Source organism: Heteronotia binoei, chromosome 1, assembly GCF_032191835.1.
Source record: "Heteronotia binoei isolate CCM8104 ecotype False Entrance Well chromosome 1, APGP_CSIRO_Hbin_v1, whole genome shotgun sequence".
NCBI lineage: Eukaryota > Metazoa > Chordata > Lepidosauria > Squamata > Gekkonidae > Heteronotia > Heteronotia binoei.
In genome coordinates this window covers 268,852,475-268,864,987 of record NC_083223.1, presented here as the reverse complement: position 1 = coordinate 268,864,987, position 12,513 = coordinate 268,852,475, and the positions used below count along the sequence as shown (strand labels likewise).

The following is a 12,513-nucleotide window of genomic DNA, read 5'->3' as shown; positions in this document are numbered from 1 at the left end:
TCATTTGTTATGAGGGCCAGATCTGCCATAAGTGAGACCCTGTCAGGCTGGGCCGTGTGTGTACCTATTTATGATTAGGTAGCAGAGATATAAACTTTATAAAAGACACAAACAAACACAAAAGATTTTTTTAAAACTTAAAAACATGCTTAAAACATTAGCACTTGGTCTTAAAGGTGCTTTCTTTGTATTTCTCCCACGGGATCCAAGGAAACTCTGGCTCTTTCCTTTCTTCCCCAGGAGACCAGGAGAGGGAGGAGCCTCCACCAACAGAAGAAAGAGAGGCTTGGCTCAGTAGCTCTGCTCCGCGATTGAGAGAGCCTGGCAAAGTAAGCTCTCCCTCCCCCCGTTCCTCCCCAAGGGAGGAGCCTCAGCCAGTGGGAAAATAGAGGTCTTGCTCTGTAGCTCCTGTGCGATAGAGCAAGCCTGGCAAAGCAAGCTGTGATGCAAAAGGAAGCGAGAGAGAGGAAGAAGGAAGCAAATGACAGCCAGTTGATTGGGGGCCTGATAAGAGCTCTCCAGGGGCCTGATTCAGCCCCCGGGCTGCATGTTTGACACCCCTGCCCTAGAAGCGAAAATGACCACACTGAGGTTACCGTACTTAGCTCACATCATGAGAAGATAAAAGTCACTGGAAAAGACAACTGCTACAACAATGCCTGCTATCCCTCTGCATCTCTCGCCAAATCCATTCACGTCTACTATTGTAATTCACCTGCTATTGCCATTCAGCATCTCAAATCACTCCGCTCGTATTCTAGTTGTATCCGAAGAGGTGAGCAGTGACTCACGAAAGCTCATTTTCGTTTAGTTTTTAAGGTGCGGCTGGACTCTCGGCTCTTTCCTAATGGTACAGGCAGAATAACACGGCTACCCGTCCTGACCTATCTGTATGGGAAATACAATAATGCTAGGAAAAACGGAAGGTGGCAGAAAAAAGAGGCCGGCTCAACGTGAAACGGACTGAGCTAATCAAGGAAGCCGCAACTCCCAGTTGACTGAGCAAGGCTGTTAAACGAAAGGACGTTATAAGAACATAAGCCATGTTGGATCAGGCCAATGGCCCATCCAGTCCAACTCTCTGTGTCACACAGTGGCCATAAGAACATAAGAGATGCCATGTTGGATCAGGCCAATGGCCCGTCCAGTCCAACACTCTGTGTCACATAAGAACATAAGAGAACCAATGTTGGATCAGGCCAATGGCCCATCCAGTCCAACTCTCTGTGTCACACAGTGGCCAAAAAACCCAGGTGCCATCAGGAGGTCCATCAGTGGACCCAGGACACTAGAAGCCCTCCCACTGTGCCACCCCCCAAGCACCAAGAAAACAGAGCATCACTGCCCCAGACAGAGAGTTCCAACATATGAACATATGAAGCTGCCTTATACTGAATCAGACCCTTGGTCCATCAACGTCAGTCTTGTCTACTCAGACTGGCAGCGGCTCTCCAGGGTCTCAAGCTGAGGTTTTTCACACCTATTTGCCTGGATCCTTTTTTAGTTGGAGATGCCGGGATGATTGAACCTGGGACCTTCTGCTTCCCAAGCAGATGCTCTACCACTGAGCCACCATCCCTCCCCGACAATACGCTGTGGCTAATAGCCACTGATGGACCTCTACTCCATAGTTTATCCAATCCCCTCTTGGCACTGGCCATGCTTGTAGCATCCTGTGATGTTCTGGAGGATGTTAATTCATAGGGCTGTGATGGCACAATGCATAAACGCAATGGCACCCGGCCCTTCATAAGAACATAAGAGAAGCCATGTTAGATCAGGCCAATGGCCCATCCAGTCCAACATTCTGTGTCACACAGTGGCAAAAATTTTTTTATATACACACATACACTGTGGCTAATTAGCCACTGATGGACCTCTGCTCCATATTTTTATCTAACCCCCTCTTGAAGGTGGCTATGCTTGTGGCCGCCGCCACCACCTCCTGTGGCAGTGAATTCCACATGTTAATCACCCTTTGGGTGAAGAAGTACTTCCTTTTATCCGTTTTAACCCGACTGCTCAGCAATTTCATTGAATGCCCACGAGTTCTTGTATTGTGAGAAAGGGAGAAAAGTACTTCTTTCTCTACTTTCTCCATCCCATGCATTATCTTGTAAACCTCTATCCTGTCACCCTGCAGTCGACGTTTCTCCAAGCTGAAGAGCCCCAAGCGTTTCAACCTTTCTTCATAGGGAAAGTGTTCCAGCCCTTTAATCATTCTAGTTGCCCTTTTCTGGACTTTCTCCAATGCTATAATATCCTTTTTGAGGTGCGGCGATCAGAACTGCACACCGTACTCCAAATGAGACCGCACCATCGATGATAGACTATTTAGGCTGCTTTTGGCCAACTGGTATGCAGTTTCGGTCCCCTCCCAGAGAGGGCTAGACACGTCTGCAGGGATTTGCCTTGCTCTGATCTATACCTCCAGCCCCTGGTGATGGTTGTCCATGCCACAGGCTTTGCTGGGTGCCATTCTCCACATGGCTTGTCCCTGTGCAATCGTGCCTCCACCTCACGTCCACCTTCACTATCAAGCGAGAGATCGTGGTGATGTCAGCAAGTCCCGTCTTCCTTTAGGACGCTTCCTAAAAGACACCGATCCTACCAGGAGCTAGGGTTTCGTTTGGCAAAGTGGTCTTTAAGCTATCGGCTGCAAGAGGCTGACCGGTCTGCTAAGGAACTCTTCTATACTGTACTGAAATTCTGGGACAAATTCACATCTAAAGTCACCGAGAGAGTTCAGAGCAGGACATGATAGAGGCTTACAAGATGATGCCTGGGATGGAGAAGGTAGAGAAAGAAGGACTTTTCTCCCTTTCTCACGATACAAGAACTCGTGGGCATTCGATGAAATTGCTGAGCAGTTGGGTTAGAACGGATAAAAGAAGGTACTTCTTCACCCAAAGGGTGATTAAAGTGTGGAATTCACTGCCACAGGAGGTGGTAACAGCTACAAGCATAGCCAGCTTCAAGAGGGGGTTAGATAAAAATATGGAGCAGAGGTCCATCAGTGACTATTAACCACAGTGTGTATATATATGTGTGTGTGTGTGTGTATAAATTTTTGGCCACTGATTGGAGTGGATGGGCCATTGGCCTGATCCAACATGGCTTCGCTTATGTTCTTATGACACGATTCGAACTGGGTGCTTCGCCTCGTTTCTCGGCTTCTACACTATGGCAGCAGTCCTGTTGCAAACAGGGACCACAGAAGTTTTTAATAATATAATGATAATAATTTTTTATTTCTATCCCGCCCTCCCCGCCGAAGCAGGCTCAGGGCGGCTCACAACATAAAATACACATTGCATCCATTATACTTATAAAAACATAGTTAAAACAGTTATAAATTATTAAAATTATTTGAAAGCAGTCCTGAAGGAACTGAGACCAGAAGGAACAAAAAAGTGGTGTTCCTAGGTTAGTATCCTGGCATGGCATGGGATGAAGACACGCAAGGGGGGGGGGGGCAGAACAGAAGCCGTGGTGTTGATCCAGGGCTGCGGCAATCTGAGAAAGCAAACAAATCGGGATTTATCCCTGCAAATAGGTTTGGCAGAGAGCAAGCCCCTGGGGATGAAGGATGAGGCCTGCAGTCGTCTGACTCAAAGATCTTTGGGGGTTTTTTTTTATTTGCTAGGACCAATTTCAAGCAAAAACACACACAGCAGTGCTTTGGGTTGGAGCACTAGAGGTTCATCGGAAGAGCATCAACCCTGAACGTCTGGGTCAGGCCAAAAGGTCAATCTAGCCCAGCGTCCTGTTTCCAAGTGAGGCCGCTTTGGGGCAGTCTGCGCTCCAAAATCTTGGGAGTTGGAGTGAAGATGGACGGAAGACTGCAGCCCTCTCTAAGAGCAAAACACAACAGCCACAAACCAAAGCGCCTGACCGCAATGCCCTTGCTTGCCTGATCTTCTGTGGCCCCAGAAGGAAGGACCAGAACCAACGGGTTGAAATTATCAAAAGAATTTTCAGCTTAAACTTCAGGAAGAACTTCTTGACCATTAGAGCAGTTCAATAGTGCAGGGGTGGCCAACGGTAGCTCTCCATATGTTTTTTGCCTACAACTCCCATCAGCCCCAGCCATTGACCATGCTGGCTGAGGCTGATGGGAGTAGTAGGCAAAAAAAAATCTGGAGAGCTACCGTTGGCCACCCCTACCTTAGTGGAACAGGCTTCCTCGGGAGGTGGTGGGCTCTCCTTCCTTAGAGGTTTTTAAGCAGAGGCTAGATGGCCATCTGACAGCAATGAGGATCCTGTGAATTTAGGGGGAGGTGTTTGTGAGTTTCCTGCATTGTGCAGGGGGTTGGACTAGATGACCCTTTAATCATTCTTTAATCATCCAGAGTTGCTACGCAGAGGCAGCCAAGCCACCTCTGAACATCTCCTGCCTTGAAAACCCTCCAGGGTCATTTTAAGTTGGTTGCCACTGCATGGTGCTTTCTGTCATCAAGCTAGCTATAAGAACGTAAGAGAAGCCATGTTGGATCAGGCCAATGGCCCCTCCAGTCCAACACTCTGTGTCACACAGTGGCCATAAGAACATAAGGGAAGCCATGTTGGATCAGGCCAATGGCCCATCCAATCCAACACTCTGTGTCACACAGTGGCCATAAGAACATAAGGAAAGCCATGTTGGATCAGGCCAATGGCCCATCCAGTCCAACACTCTGTGTCACACAGTGGCCATAAGAACGTAAGAGAAGCCATGTTGGATCAGGCCAGTGGCCCATCCAGTCCAACACTCTGTGTCACACAGCGGCCAAAAAAACCCAGGTGCCATCAGGAGGTCCACCAGTGGGGCCAGGACACTAGAAGCCCTCTCATTGTGCCCCCCCAAGCACCAGGAATACAGAGCATCACTTGCCCCAGACAGATTCCAACAATAATAGCCACTGATGGACCTCAGCTCCAGATGTTTATCCAATCGCCTCTTGAAGCTAAAGAGCTAAAGCATATTCTTCCAGACAACAAAAAGGGAGAACTCAGCAAATCAAAAAGCTAGCATTTGGGGGCAAATGCTAGGCTGAAGACCTCCCACTGTGCCCCCCCACCAGCCCAGCACCAAGCGTTTCTATGTTTGAAGAGCAAAAGTGACAGTCGTGGCTCTAACCAGTTATTTGCCTCCCTCCCAGCACCGAAAAGTCAAAGGGGAAGGGAGCTCTATTTAGCTATCAAGCAGCATGTTGCACAATGTTGACACCGACTGTTTTCAGATAGCTGCGTTGGGCACATTTGTTTGGCAGGTTAGTTTTTTATTTCAAAGGTACCAGAATCGCACCTCAAGCAGGCCTTGACGACATGAGCCACGCTCATGACTAAACTGTGGCTATTGTACTTTGGTTGAACTATGAGAAGAAGAAGAAGAAGAAGAAGAAGAAGAAGAAGAAGAAGAAGAAGAAGAAGAAGAAGAAGAAGAAGAAGAAGAAGAAGAAGAAGAAGAAGAAGAAGAAGAAGAAGAAGAAGAAGAAGAAGAAGAAGAAGAAGAAGAAGAAGACGACGACGACGAAGAAGAAGAAGAAGAAGAAGAAGAAGAAGAAGAAGACGACGACGAAGAAGAAGACAACGAAGACGACGACATTGGATTTATATTCTGCCCTCCACTCAAGAGTCTCAGAGCGGCTCCCAATCTCCTTTACCTTCCTTCCCCACAACAGACACCCTGTGAGGTGGGTGGGGCTGAGAAGACTCTCACAGCAGCTGCCCTTTCAAGGACAACCTCTGCCAGAGCTCTGGCTGACCCAAGGCCATTCCAGCAGGTGCAAGTGGAGGAGTGGGGAATCAAACCTGGTTCTCCCAGATAAGAGTCCGCACACTTAGCCACTACACCAAACTGGCTCTCTAATGACAAGAGTCGTTAGAAAAGACAATAATAAGAACATAAGAGAAGCCATGTTGGATCAGGCCAATGGCCCATCTAGTTCAATACTCTACGTTACACAGTGGCTAAAAAACCCAAACAGGTGCCATCAGGAGGTCCACCAGTGGGGCCAGGACACTAGAAGCCCTCCCAAGCACCAAGAATCCAGAGCGTCACTGCCCCAGACAGAGAGTTCCAGCAATACACTGTGGCTAAGAGCCACTGATCGGCCTCTGCTCCATAATGGGATGAAAGGTGAAGGCAGCAGGAGAAGAGGAAGACTAAGGCTGACTCCATCAAGGAAGCCATGGCCCTCAGTTTGCAAAACTTGAGCAAGTCCTTATAGGACGTTTCGGAGGTGCATTTTGGCACCAGCTCGCTGACGTGGCGGTCACAGGGTCACCATAGGTCAGAAGCAGAAGTCCATCAGTGGCTGTAAGTCACAGCATACTGTTGGAACTCCCTGTCTGGGGCAGTGATGCTCTGTATTCTTGGGGCTTGGCGGGGCACAGTGGGAGGGCTTCTAGTGTTCTGGCCCCACTGGTGGACCTCCTGATGGCACCTGGGTGTTTTGGCCACTGTGTGACACAGAGTGTTGGACTGGATGGGGCACTGGCCTGATCCAACATGGCTTCTCTTGTGTCTGGGGCAGTGATGCTCTGTATTCTTGGGGCTTGGGGGGGCACAGTGGGAGGGCTTCTAGTGTTCTGGCCCCACTGGTGGACCTCCTGATGGCACCTGGGTTTTTTGGCCACTGTGTGACACAGAGTGTTGGACTGGATGGGCCACTGGCCTGATCCAACATGGCTTCTCTTGTGTCTGGGGCAGTGATGCTCTGTATTCTTGGGGCTTGGGGGGGCACAGTGGGAGGGCTTCTAGTGTTCTGGCCCCATTGGTGGACCTCCTGATGGCACCTGGGTTTTTTGGCCACTGTGTGACACAGAGTGTTGGACTGGATAAGCCACTGGCCTGATCCAACATGGCTTCTCTTGTGTCTGGGGCAGTGATGCTCTGTATTCTTGGGGCTTGGGGGGGCACAGTGGGAGGGCTTCTAGTGTCGTAGCCGCACTGGTGGACCTCCTGATGGCACCTGGGTTTTTTGGCCACTGTGTGACACAGAGTGTTGGACTGGATGAGCCACTGGCCTGATCCAACATGGCTTCTCTTATGTTCTTAAGTGACTGGACAGCACTGAACACACATAAACTGCCCTCAAAATCTGGAAGTCAGACCCTTTTCCCCATTCAGGTTTTTGTGTTTTAACAACCACACTTTCTAACCGTTTTTGTGCAAACCCTACTTCTAAACTTTTCGCAGCTGCTCATAACAAAAAGCTAACGTTGAACTCTCGCCCAAATAACGTTTTGTACTTCTACTGAGAATCACCAAGAAATGCTGACGAATAAATGATTGATGAAAATACTAGGCGCCAGGGCTTTTTTTGTAGCAGGAACTCCTTTGCATATTAGGCCACATACCCCTGATGTAGCCAATCCTCCTGGAGCTTACAGTAAACCCTGTAAGCTCTTGGAGGATTGGCTACATCAGGGGTGTGAAGGCTAGTATGCAAAGGAGTTCCTGCTACAAAAAAAAAGCCCTGCTAGGTACAATTATGAAATTTCTAGGAGCCGTGGTATCCTGGCACCTGGGATTTTCCAAACCTTGGCCTAAATGATGGATGTACAGTCCAATGTCCCGGGGAGAGTGGGAGTTCTGCTCAATTCCTAGATCATCTCTGCATTAATCAACCAACACCATAAAGATTATCGCAAACTGCCTTGGGCTCCCCATTTCGTAGGCAAAGGCAATCTGAAAGTACCGTAATAAATAAAACTAGGAAGCAGATTTTACATCCCAAAGCAGCCTCCACAGGGCGGAAAAGAACTGCGAAGCTTGAGGATCGAACCCGCTATTCCGACTCCGGCTGGGACCACGGCACGCACCTCCACAAGCTCATGGTCAGGTTATAAAGACGATGGAATGAACACGGTGGGTCTGGTTCCACCAGCAACGACGCTTCCCTCTTGTGGAAGACTTTTTCCACCGGCAGAAAGCGCCTCTGGTAGCAGAACTGAGTTCCGATCAAAAGGAATCTCCCAGTTGCGTTTCACAATATACTGCCTGTGTACACGGAGGCTCCATTAGCATTCCTAGCTGACAGCTGTCAGCCATCTCACTTCACCGAACTGGGTCTCCATCCTGCTTGCCTTCAGCCTCCCCTGCACGTAATAGCTTTTGGCATATCAGAATTCCAAGATTCCAAGCTTTATAGTTCTTCCTTTCTCTCTTTTTTAATCACCCCAGGCACAAGCTAAACCCTTGGCAGGGCGATTTCCCCCAAACCCTTTGGCTCGCTTTCAGTCCCGCCAGCCGCCCGCCCGCTGCGACATCTCAACCCCTCCGCCCGTGTCAAATGCAAAGCGATCTCGCCGCCGTACAGATGCATTTCAAGACAGAACACACAAAATGGCTGGCTCCCAAACCGTTTTTTTTCCCCACACAATGCTATAAAAAGGACAATCGCCTAAAAAGGAAATCGGGGCTTGACGGCCAGGCAGATCAGAGAGGAAGAGAAGAGAAGAGGGAGGAGACGCAAATGGAGCCACACCGTTATTGCCGCCGCCGCCCCCACCCAGCTTTGAATCCTGACGCTTCCTTCGGACCGTGAGCGGTCACAATCCCATTTGCTCGCGTTCTCGTTCCATGCGCAACTCGCCGAGAGACGTTCGACGCCACAGCTGCGACTGGGTTGGGGGGGGGGAGGGGAACGTGACGTTTGGGGAACGAAAGAAGAGAAAGCTCAGCTTACGGGTCTTCCGTCTGAGGGGCGAGGGGTCCAAATTCCATCTCCATCCATTGCAAAAAGAAAAAAAAAAAACCACCTCTCGACAATCTGCGCATGAATCCTCAAAGCATCGTAGAGAAGAAGCAACAGAAAACCGTTCCAGACAGAGTGGGCTCTGTTCTCAAAGGCATCGCAGAGCTGTCGCGAGCGGCTGCCGATGCCGCTTCCTTACGAGCCATTTTGGCACCAGCTCTCCAAGACGGCTCCGCTTCTCTCTCCCTCGTGGCTCTTCCGAGGTGAACGAACCGAGCAGACCGGGAAAGCTTTCCTCGTCAGAAAGGGCAACGGCAACATCACAACGGCTCCAGAGAGTAAAGCGGTCTGGTTTCTCCGGCATAAAGTCACGGGTGGGGGGGGGGCGAGTAGGAGGAGAAGGAGAAGGAAGAGCTTCGGTGTGAGGAAGGAGAAAATGCAGACTGGAGCAGCCCTGCTAAATTCCTGCCAGCAAAGATAAGGACTTTGGGCAGTCGGCGAAACGCAAAGGCAGTTCCAAGCGAATCCAATGACCACGATTCCCAAAGGCCCACAGTTCAGGCTAGTCAAGATGTCGAGAGATTTCACAAGCAATCCTTAACATTTGAACTTCTCTTTCAGCAAGTCAGACCAGTGGTCCATTTAGCCCGGTATCATCCCCTTTGACTACCTATGGCTGTACGGGATCCCACGCAGACAACAATCTTTGTCAACACCTGCTAAAACCCTTGAACTATCGAGTGGCTGGGGAATGAACCGGGGACCGTCTGCATGCAAAGCCGGCGCTCTTAACTTCTTCTGTATTTGTGAACCGCCTGTATATGACCTAATTCCTACAACGGCCCAGCAAGGTGGGCCAGAATGATCAAATCCTGCCTTGCAGACGAGAGGCTGGAAGAACAACGCCTTGCCTCAAGCGGTCCAGATTCAAGATCTGAACTCAAGATCCAAGATCCAACTCCTAAACCGCACCAACTCTTACACAGAGGTCAAGTGAAAAGCTTCAGAATAGACTCTTGGTTCAACCCTCACCCCTTGTCGGCATGCACAACAGAATGGGGTGGAAAGGAGGTGACAAAAGGGTCCCAAACTGCTGGGGAGGGGGGGCAAGTCTGGGATGCCCCGCCTCTTAGCTTGAAGTCCCCCAAACCATTCTCCCTTCTCGGTATTACGACCGCATTCTATTGCGCATGCAGACCTGGCCTCCCATCTCACACCAGGGAAGAGAAGAAAGTTGAGTAAACAGATATACTCCCGGGCTAAATGGAAGGTGGGCAAAGAGGTTGCAGAAAGTAGACTGAAATCTAGGAAACCTGTGTAAAGCCTTCTGAGGAAGGAAGGAGTCCTGCTGCCACGGAGGAGGCATGTTCTGTGAAAGGAAGGCTCGTCACACTAGATAGAGCAGATTAGTCAAACAGATCCCTAGGATCCAGTGTGCTCTTGGGGAAACCACTGGCACTTCTCCTGAACGTCAAGACACTTTTTTTTCCATTTGAATGTCACGAAAGCACACAGAGCCTCCCAGAGCCTTGTCTCGGAGCTGCAGAAGCATCTTACCGCTCCACATTAGAGAGAACTGCAGCTGGATTCAAATCCTCCCTCAACCACACACGTGGCGGGAAGCCCTCGGCGAATCGCTCTCGAGCTCCTGGCTTCCCTAGGCCTCTGTTTCGCCTCTGAACTTTCGCACTGAAGCCGAATGTCTTGAGACGTCTGAAGGGATGAGAGTCATGCACTAGACGTATATGGAACCACCCCCCCGGCTTCTAGAGGACCTAGAGCCTGGAGTCCCGGGCCTATAATTATCGGGCTTCTAGAGCAGAGAACGATGGAAACTGGGGAAAGACGAACCTTCGCAGGGGTCGCCGTAGGCTGTGAGGCACGTGAATGGGAGCTGGATTTATTTTTAAAGCCTCCCCACCGAAAATTTCGCTCCGTCACGATAAAACGAAACCTTTTGCAGGAGGAATCCTTGACTGGGGCGGGAGAGAGACCATCAGGGATTCCGGCACCTGAGAAAGATTTCGAAGCATCTTAGGTCTTATTTCGTTAACGCTTGGAGAGGAGTGAGGGGAGGGTGGTCCTCCACTCCCCCACCCCCACCCCTATCCCCCGTGGTTGAACGGCACAATTTTCTTTTGGGAGGGATGGATGGGAGGGAGGGAGAAGCCGGTAGAATTAAAAGAGGCTGGCATTAGCTCAATGACTCGCCTGGGCCATTTTAATACAATAAAAGGGAGGGGAAGCTGAGCATGGCTCGAAGACCTGTCTCTCCCCTTCCTCCTCGCCCTCCGCCCTCCCCCCCCCATCCGCCCCGGTGACGCAGACTCCCTTATATAATAGCCTGCGATTTCCTAGACTGCAAGGAAGGCCTCCCTGTGCCGCCGCCCCCCCCTTTGTGCTCTGCATACACTCCACACACGCGCAAAAGCGACTCCAGCCCCTGGCACCGTGCCAGGCTTCTTCCCCCGTCAGCTGGCTGCCTCCATTCACAGAGCAGGGTTGTAGCTGACATGAAAAGAAGGGAGGCGGGGTGGAGGAGGAGGGGGGAGAGGGAGGGGGAGAGAGGGAGGGAGAGAGGGAGAGAGAGAGAGAGAGAGAAGGTTCGGGGTATTCTATCAAACTATCAGCACGCCAGAGAGACAATAGAATTTCTTTGCCATATTCCCCCAATAATCATCCTTCCCCCCCCTCTCCCCCCCAAATCTCAGTCTTCTTCCTCCACAGCTTAAGACCAGCCGCCGCAGGAACGGAGGGGGGGGGGGGGCAAAGAAAAAATTATACTACAAAGATTTTCCTTCCCCCGAACGTTAAAAAAAACCCAAAAACCCAAACATTCGAGAGCTTGTGGCTATAAAAGAAACAATATATATATATATTTAAAAAAAAAAAAAAAACCAAGGTCTTAGCTATTCCCTGAAGGCCCTTTTTGTTAAATATTTATATATACATATATCTATATTTTTTAAAAATAGACAGTCCGGCAGACTACTTACAGGTAGCGTGTTCTCCCTCGCTCCTCTACTTGTCAAGAGGAGGGGAGAGACAGACAGACGGAGGGGAAGACAGATTGCGAGCACGCGAGGGCAGGGGGGAAAGCCAGGGTTTTTTTCACGAGAAGCCCCCTCGGTGGAACATGGGCGGCCGCGGCGTGCCATCCCCCTCCAGGGACCTGCCGGAGCCCAGTTGCGGAACGGGCACGTCCCTGCCAATCATCTGTGGTGCCGTTATATTAAACAAAAGAAAAGGGGGGATGCTTACTTTTACCCATGATGCCTAGCGGGGGCAGGGGAAAAAAAAAATAAAACCAGTTGCAGCCGGTTTGTAACCTCAGGACATGGAATTATCGCTTAATTTTTTTTTTTAAGTTGGTTGTGGCATAAGAGCCAGTTAACTGCTTCCCCCCCCCTTCCTTCCCCACGACTTCCATCATCAGCTCTGCCGCGCTGGCTCTCTTGCCCCCACTCCTGAAAGCATATGCTGGCACCTTGCCAAACTTTGCCTTTCATTCATGAGCGTGGGCTTCTCCTCCAAGGGTCTTTTAACCACTTAGCTGCCGAAAATGGAAGGATAATATCACCGGGCGCTGGTTTTGCATTTTTTTTTTCTGAAAAGCACAATTCAAATTAGGCGGCGTCTTCGCCCTGGGGCGGGATGGAGAGAAATCAAAATTTAAGCCAAAGGCCGGTAACCTCCTGTTTGGCCCGCTTTGAAAGGTGGGAGATCAAGTTATGGACCATTTGTGAAGATGCCTTTATATAGATGTCAATACAAGGTGTCTACCCAGCTCAGCGCTGTCTACTACAATGACCAGCAGCAGCTCTCCAGG

The 12,513-nt window shown here is 50.0% G+C and overlaps 1 protein-coding gene across 1 annotated transcript in view; it reads right to left on the bottom strand.

Moving 5' to 3' along the window:
• GATAD2B (GATA zinc finger domain containing 2B) overlaps positions 1-11,944 on the bottom strand; it is a 75,521-nt gene extending 63,577 nt beyond the window's left edge. The window contains exon 1 of the mRNA XM_060255832.1: positions 11,681-11,944. The gene's annotated coding sequence lies outside the window, so the exon portion shown is untranslated. The remainder of the gene's footprint in view (positions 1-11,680) is intronic.
• Positions 11,945-12,513: the final 569 nt, after the last annotated feature.